Source organism: Aulostomus chinensis, chromosome 6 (genome assembly GCF_037954235.1).
Source record: "Aulostomus chinensis isolate RoL2024-O1b breed Wild chromosome 6, RoL_Achi_v1.0, whole genome shotgun sequence".
In the NCBI taxonomy this organism is placed as follows: domain Eukaryota; kingdom Metazoa; phylum Chordata; class Actinopteri; order Syngnathiformes; family Aulostomidae; genus Aulostomus; species Aulostomus chinensis.
In genome coordinates, this window is record NC_141325.1 from 20668998 (window position 1) to 20677984 (window position 8987).

The following is an 8987-nucleotide window of genomic DNA, read 5'->3' on the forward strand; positions in this document are numbered from 1 at the left end:
ATACATTTTGTCAAGCAAGACTTACAAAGGGTAAAACCTGACTCTGTGCCTATCCGATATAGCAGAGGTGCTAAAAATGACTATTTTGCTCTGCCTTATCATTTTTGTCTCTTCAGTTCCTATGCATCTTTCTAAACCTTAAGACATCCTCGAAATTTGGGTTATGGGCATTGTGGTTTGGCTTTAGGAAATCATTATAAGGGAGAAGTAAAAAAATCCCCTTAATATCACTGTATCATCTGTTTCCTCTACTATTACCTTTATGCTACTTATGTAAATTATTTCAAAAAAAGGTTCATAAAAATAATGACAATTTAAAAAAATCTTCCTTAGCATTCATTACAGCACATCCACTGCAAATTAAGTATGGCATCACTGTAATATAACTATTACTCTCTCAAATTGAAGAGTCCGGGGTGATCATCTTTTGAGGCATTGAAAAGAACATATAACTTAATGCGAATTCTTGTCTATAGTACATTCATTTCCATAAATGTGATCAAAATTCCCCAAAGAGTATATGGACTATTAATTGACACAGATTGGAAATTGAGATGTAGAGTATATCACAGTGGTATAGTCGTTGGGTTATTAAATTACTAATTTATTCCACCTCAAATCCTAACACCAATAATGCATGTCACATTGGGAAAATGATTTAGGGGTCTTGTTAACCTCAATAGAGTAGGTGAGATTGTGATAGATATGACAGTTATTTTAATATCAGTTAGATACTGACTGATAAAAATAAAAATTAATTATAGAGCATATCCACACCAGCAAAATTAAAAAAGATTGGATCCAAGCTTCTAACCTTTGCTGGCATGGGTATGGTCAAGTCAGTTTTGTTTGTATAGCACCAAATCACAGCAAAAGTTATCTCATGACACTATACAAGTAGAGTAGGTCTAGTCCCACAGTCCTTCAATGAATTTACACTTGACATTTCTCCATGAGCAAGCACATCCTGCAGCACCGTAGACAAAAACCTGCTTTGACCGGTTGGGGGTAAAGAGCACAGCAGAGTGGGACAGAGACAAAGACAGATATTGGAGGAAGACAGATATACAGAAGGAAAGAGAGGGACAGAGATCAAGAAGGAGAGAAATGGAAAGAGACTGATGGACAGAGGGGGTCATGAAAAGGTGGTGCTTCTGGTGGCTGCTTGAGCCTCTTCAGGTCTGTAGCCTCCTCCAGCAGCACCTGGGATCTAGGATGTGGGGAGCCTGACGGGTCCGTAGAAGAAGATGAGTTAATGTGGCATGCATGGGACAGTAATGTTCTATGAGACAACGCCACCCTCAGTTAAAAGGATGAGGATCGTAAAAGTACTCAATGTCCAGGCAATCAAAGTCTATACAATATCCCCACGTAAGGTTTCCAGAATGACCAGGACGAGAGACTGGTATACAAACTGATATCACAAATTTTATTCAGTTCAAACAGTCTAAAATACTGAGTTATCACCGGGAGAAGTTGATGAACTACAGTGTAATAGCTTGGTTATAAGCAATAAATATACAAGGAAGGGTTTGGGGAGCTCCGGAATGATGAGCAGTGGCTACTATGGGGATATTTCCCCAGTTAGACAAGGCTGAGGAGGGCTACTAACCATAGGGCCTAGTCAAGAGGCTTAGGGCCTGTAGAGTGCACACAAACCACAGCAAGTCTACAGCGAACAACCTTAAGTGCATAGCACAAAAAAAAAACCAAATGACGAACTTGGATTAAGAGGATTTAAACAACCAAACCAAATAAAAATGCAGTTAACCATAAACCAAGGCTTAAACTTTCTTGACTATAATCCTTGCAATATTGCACATAGTCTGAAAAAATAAATAGCTGATCATACTGGCACAAGTTTAGAGTGGAAAAAAACAGTGATAGAAGTGCGCTTACTATTTGCACTCCTCCCTTCTAAAATCGGATTTCCTGCTACTACAGAGAGACTGGAGAGGCTGATAGGGTGACTGGAAGCTCTGGGGGAAGGTTAAAGTTGATATGAGCCAAATGAACTCTATAATGATGCATAGGCATAGTGTGACATTGAAATGACATATGCCCCATACCTACAATTGCCACTGCTGGTAACTCACAAAACATCCATCCATCCATTTTTTCCCGCTTATTCCTGTTAAGGGTCGCAGGGGGGGGGGGGGGGGGATGGAGTCTATCCCAGCAGCTATGGGTGAGAGGCGGGTTACACCCTGGACAGGTCACCAGTCCATCGCAGGGCCAACACAGAAACAGACAACCATTCACACTCACATATCTATGGTCAATTTAAAATAGCCAATTAGCCCAGTCTCCAGTTGCAAGTCTTTGGATGGTGAGAAGAAAGCCTGGAGTACCTGGAGAGAACCCATGCAGGCACGGGGAGAACATACAAACTCCACACAGAAAGATCCCGTGCCCGAGCCGGGACTCAAACCCCGAACCTTCTTGCTGTGAGGCGACAGTGCTAACCACTGCACCACTGTGCCGCCACTCACAAAAAGTACTTCTCAAACTGCAACCAGAGCTATTAAGCTCACACACACAAACATCAGGCGGTGTATGTACAGAACTCTCTCACAGCATTACCAGAGCAATGTATTCTCAGACCAGATTGTAAAGCAGTGCAGATTCAGCAGCACTTCCTCCAAACACCCAAATCAGGATGAGGCAAAAAGGGAAGGCCCCAATCTTCCACCCTATTTATGCCTTCCTCATCTCCTCAGGGTCCCAAAGGTCTACCAGTTAACCCACACCTCACCATACTCTCCTTATCTCCCCAGGGTCCTCAAGGTCTACCTGTCACACTCGCCCCACCTTAATAAGGTCACCGTCTCGGTGGCCTGTTGGAGCCTGCACTTGAACCCTATCATACCCATGTACTTGCAGATTGACTCGAGACAATGCCTCTCTTTCCCCCTAGTCTTTGGGTCACTGACTGGGGCAATCTAAATCTATTTGAATGATGTCCAGCTGTAACCCTATTATGCGTCACCTCTGACTCTGGCTGGTGATCTGAGTGCTGGCCAGTGATCTCCCTACCTTGCAGACTTCGAACAGGGCTTACTTGAGGTGTTACTTGGGGAGGGGGTAGTGACTGAGGCATTGCGTACTGGGAGAGTGGGCTCTGGTTGTTTAAGGTCAATGGGCAGGTTATGTGAACTAAGGGGTAGTGGCTCTAATCCAAGCAAGATGCCTTCAGAGTCATAATCATCTTCGTTCTGATAAGGTGTCAGCTTTTCAGGGATCAGCTTTTGGTTGGAAACTGCCTGGTTGGTTTTCTGAGGGCACAGAAAAGAGCATCCGTAGCTCTGTCTATGAACATTCTTCTCCTCTCCTGTCCCATCCTTGGGAATGATCTTGTACCCTCTTCCACAGTCATACATTGGCCTTACTATCTGGTACACAGTTGGTCCCCAAATGTCTTGAATTTTGTGGCGCCCGGATGGATGGTTGCGTCGGTACACCAGGGTTCCTTGTTCAAGGATTTAATCTTCTGTAGGCTGGTGTTGGCGAGCTCTTCTCTCTGCAGCTGCTTTTAAGTTTTCCTTTGCATGCAGGTACACAGCATTGAGGTGATCCTTATGCTCATTTACCCAGTCAGGCACTGATTTGGGCTCAGACTCTTCCTCTGTTTTGCCCAAGAGAAAGTCCATGGGCAACCGTGCCTTTTGCCCAAACATAAGCTCATGGGGAGAGCTGATTGGTGCTCTGTGGTATTATAAGCAAATAGCACCTGTGGAAGATATTGTGGCCATCCTTTCTTCTTCTCAGGAGGGAGAGTGCGGAGCAAGTCGTGCAATGTCCTGTTAAATCTTTCACACTGACAATTTCCTTCTGGGTGGTAGGGTATTGTCCGACTTTTCTCAATGCCATACATCTGGCAGAGCCATTTCAATACTTCTCCCTCAAAACTCCTACCCTGATTACTGTGAATACGCTTAGGAATACCATATGCGTAGAACCATTTCTCTGTCAAAACTCTTGCTACAGTGCTTGCTCGCTGGTCTGGGATGGAAATGCTTGAGTGTAATTTTGAAAAAAAAAAACATCTGTCAGGACGAGTACATTCTCCCTTCCTATCCTAGCTTTATCAAGCAGGGTAAAGTCAATTGCTAGTATCTAAGTCAAGTCAAGTCAATTTTATTTATATAATGCCAAATCACAACAAAAGTTATCTCATGACACTTTACAGGCAGAGCAGGTCTAGTACCACACTCCTTCAATGAATTTACACCCAACAATTCTCCATGAGCAAGCACATCCTGCAACAGCGGCGATGAAAACCATCCTTTTAACAGGCAGGAACGTCGAGCAGACCCAGGCTCAATGGGGACGGCCTTCTACTTTGACCAGTTGGGGGGAAAGAGAGCAAGAGAGCGGGAAAGAGACAAAGACAGATAATGGAGGAAGACAGATATGCAGACGGAAAGAGAGGGACAGAGAAAAAGAGAGAGAGAAAGGGAGGAGACTGATGGACAGACGGGGACATGAGCAGGTGGAGCTATGGGTGGCAGCTTGAGCCTCTTCAGGTCTGCAGCCTCCTCCAGCAGCACCCGCGATCTGGGATGAGAGGAGCCCGAAGGCTCCAGAGAAGAAGACGAGTTAGTAATACGTATGAGTATGATTTATGAATGACACATATAGGAAGACAGAGAGGGAAGAGAGGAGGAGAGAGAAGCCCAGTGCACCATGGGAGATCCCCCAGCAGCCTAAGCCTATAGCAGCATATCTAAGGGCTAACCTAAGCAGCCCTAACTATAAGCCTGATCAAAAAGGAAGGTCTTTAGTCTGCTCTTAAAGGTCGAGAGGGTGTCTGCATCCCGGACCGAAACTGGGAGACGGTTCCACAGGAGGGGAGCCTGATAGCTGAAGGCTCTGGATCCCATTCTACTTTTAGAAACTCTAGGAAACACAAGTAACCATGCATCCTGGGAGCAAAGGGTTCTAGCTGGATAATAGGGGACTATGAGCTCTGTCAGGTATGAAGGAGCCTGACTGTTGAGGACTTTGTATGTTAGAAGGAGAATTTTGAATTATATTCTAAATTTGACAGGGAGCCAATGCAGAGAAGCCAGTACAGGAGAGACATGGTCTCTTCGACTAGTTCTCGTCAACACACGGACAGCAGCATTTTGGACCGGCTGGAGAGTCTTTAGGGACCTACTGGTGCAGCCTGACAGGAGGGAGTTGCAGTCATCCAGCCTTGAAGTGACAAAGGCATGGACTAGTTTTTCTGCATCTTTTTGAGACAGGATGTGTCTGATCTTAGCAATGTTTCGTAAATGAAAGAAAGCAGTCCTAGAAATTTGTTTAATGTGAGCATGAAAGGACAGATAGTGATTGAAAAGAACTCCTAGGTTCCTTACGGTCGTGCTGGGGGCCAAGGTAATGCCTTCCAGGGTACCTATCTCAGTAGATAGGGTGTCTCTAAGATGTTTTGGGCCCAGGACAATGACTTCAGTTTTATCAGAGTTTCACAGAAGGAAATTATGGGTCATCTAAGTTTTTATTTCCTTTAGACAGGCCTCCAGTTTAGTCAGCTGATTTATTTCATGAGGATGGACTGAAAAGTACAGCTGTGTGTCGTCAGCATAGCAGTGAAAATTAATTGAGTGTTTCCTAATAATGTGACCGAGAGGAAGCAGATAAAGGGTGAAGAGGACTGGTCCAAGCACAGAGCCTTGTGGAACACCATAAGTGACTGCAGTGGTTTCCGAGGGGTTATCATTAGTTAGTACAAACTGAGATCGACCTAGTAAATATGACCTGAACCAGTTTAGTGCAGTTCCTTTAATGCCAATGACATGTTCCAGTCTCTGTAGAAGGATATGGTGGTCAATGGTATCAAAAGCTGCACTAAGATCGAATAGGACCAGCACAGAGACATGTCCCTCATCTGATGCTCGTAGGAGGTCATTGGTAACTTTGAGTAGTGCTGTTTCTGTGCTATGATGAATCCTGAAACCTGACTGGAAATCCTCTAATAAGCTGTTGCTGTGGAGAATGTCACAGAGCTGTTTAGCAACTGCTTTCTCCAGAATTTTGGAGAGAAATGGAAGATTTGATATTGGTCTGCAGTTGGCCAAAACTTCTGGATCCAGGGTTGCTTTTTTGAGAAGGGGTCTAAAAAAAAGGACTGTGGGATGTAACCAGATAACCGTGACACATTGATCATACCTAAGAGAGAGGTGCTAACGAGGGGTAGAGAGTCCTTAAGTAGCTTGGTTGGGATGGGGTCTAGAAGACAGATGGATGGTTTAGAGGAGGAAATTTTTGAACTGAGCTCATCAAGGCTAACAGTAGAAAAACTGTCAAAGTGTACGTCTGGTCCTCCAGCAGCCTCTAAGGCTTCTGAGGCTATAGGTGCCATGTTGTCAGCTGATGGCAGGAAGAGGTGAATTTTCTCTCTAATAAAGGACAATTTTGTCATTAAAGAAGTCCATGAAATCTTTGCTGCCCAGGGAAACAGGAATGCTAGGTTCAGTAGAGCTGTGGCTCTCTGTCAGTCTGGCTACAGTACTGAAGAGGAACCTGGGATTGTTCTTCTGCTCCTCGATTAGTGCAGAGTAGTGGGCTGCTCTAGCTATACGAAGGGCTTTCTCATAACTTTTAAGGCTGTCTTGCCAGATTATATGAGACTCCTCCACTTTGGAAGAGCGTCATATTCTCTCTAACTTCTGGGTTTTTTGTTTAAGCTGTCTGGTTTCTGCATTGTACCAAAGTGCTTGTTTCCTGGATTTATAGATTTCTTTTTTTAATGGGGCAATTGAGTCCAAAGTTGTTCTTAAGGTGCCTGTTGCACTATCGATAAAATGATCAATTTGGGAGGGACTAAGGTTGACAACAGTGTCCTCTGTAACAATGGGACATGACACTGAATTTAGCGCCAATGGAATTGCTTCCTTAAATCTAGCTACAGCCTGATCAGACAAACATCTGGAAACCACCGTGTTCCTGAGTGGAGTGAAGTTGATGAGTGCAAATTCAAAAGTGATTAATTGATGGTCTGATAAAAGCGCGTTCTGTGGAAATACAACTAGATATTCAGCTTCAATTCCATATGTTAGGACGAGGTCAAGGGTGTGGTTGTGGCAGTGAGTCGGTTCATGAACAGACTGATGGAAACCAATTGTGTCTCGAAGAGAGAGAAATGCAGCACCCAGACTGTCGTTATAAACATCCACATGAATACTGAAGTCACCTACAATAATGACTTTATTTGATCTGAGAACTAAACTGGATATAAACTCTGAGAATTCAGATAAGAATTCAGAGTAAGGACCAGGAGGGCGGTACACAATAATAAGAGTGGCTGTATTGTTTTCCATGCTGGATGAGACAAACTATGAATCAGACTTTCAAATGAATTGAAACCTATTTTGGGTTTGGGATTTATTACTAAACTTTTATCAAAAATGGCAGCAACTCCACCTCCTTGGCCAGAGCCTCGAGGAATATGAGTATTTGTGACTGGGAGGAGTGGATTCATTTAGACTAACATACTCATCATCACAAAGCCAGGTTTTAGTGAGACAGAGCAGGTCAATACAATTGTCAGATATCAATTCATTAACCAATTCAGTTTTTGGCATCAGAAATCTGGTATTTAATAGTCCACATCTAATTTTTTTGATTTTTTAGAGTTAATTTAGTGGTTGTGTTAATTTTGATTAGGTTTTTCTGATTGACTCCTCTACAAGTAGAATTGGAATGAGTAAACTGACATGATCGGGGGACAGACACAGAGTTTTGGGTGAGTAACTGCCCTAATGGATGTGCAGAGAAGCGTATAAGACGGCAGCTCTGCTTCCTGGTCTGAACTCTAGGTTGTCAGGGTTTTGGTTCTGTTATAAACTGGGCCATATTTCTGGAAATGAGAGCAGCTCCGTCCAACGTGGGATGGATGCCGTCCCTCCTAATCAGACCAAGTCTCCCCCAGAAAGTTTTCCAATTATCTATGAAGCCCACTTGGTTTGCTGGACACCACCTCGACAGCCAGCGGTTGAATGGTGACATGCGGCTAAACATGTCGTCGCTGGTCCAGTTAGGCAGGGGACCAGAGAACACTACGTAGTCCAACATCGTCTTTGCAAATGTACACACGACTCAATATTAATTTTTGTGACCTCTGACTGGCGTAGTCGGATTTCATTACCGCCGACGTGAATAATGATTTTAGCATACTTTCATTTACTTTTAGCCAGCAGTTTTAAATTTGACTCAATGTCGCCTGCTCCGCTCCCTGGAATGCACTTGACTATGGTTGCCAGTGTTGCTAATTTCATGTTTCCGAGAATGGAACTTCTAATTCTCAGAGTAGTTTTCTCGGTGGGTGTGTCGCCGAGTGGGGAGAACCTGTTCACGACGTGAATTGGTGGTTGGTCACTGACAGCAGGCTTCTGCTTCGGACTATGCTTCCTTTGGACAGTCACCTAGCCGCCCTGGTTTCCCGGCTGCTCAGGAGCTGCCAGGGGAGCGCTAGTGGTGGCTAAGCTAAGACGGTCTGCACCAGCTAACAGGGACTGGCCAGCTCGAGTGGCTAATTGTTTGGATCCATCGGTGCCGAGCCGCCGCAGGTCCAATTCAACCTCGCTAAGCCTCGCCTCCAATGCTACAAACAAACTACATTTAACGCACTTATCCGTTTCACTAAAGGAGGCTGAGGAGTAACTAAACATGTGGCACACTGAGTAGGAGAGAGGAGAGCAAGAGGGGGAAGCCATTGCTAACTTAGAGTGGAGAGTTTACAGAAAGGAAGACTATCGCTACAAGACAGATGGTCTTTAAACTTCGGCCAAATAAAGCAAATAGATGTGTACTTTGGGCAGGTAATTAGTCAATGAATAAGGAATTAGCAGGGATGATCACACTTTAGCTAGCGCAACGAAGTAAAGCACGACGTTCAGCACGACGTTCAGTAATGCACAAACAGGAAGTGATGTCATACTCTTACCGCAACGCAGGTAGAGGGTTAGAGGCTAAGTGTTTTG

The 8987-nt window shown here is 44.3% G+C and overlaps 1 pseudogene; it reads right to left on the reverse strand.

Moving 5' to 3' along the window:
* Positions 1–7827: 7827 nt before the first annotated feature.
* Positions 7828–8720, reverse strand: LOC147260403 (uncharacterized; annotated as a pseudogene).
* Positions 8721–8987: the final 267 nt, after the last annotated feature.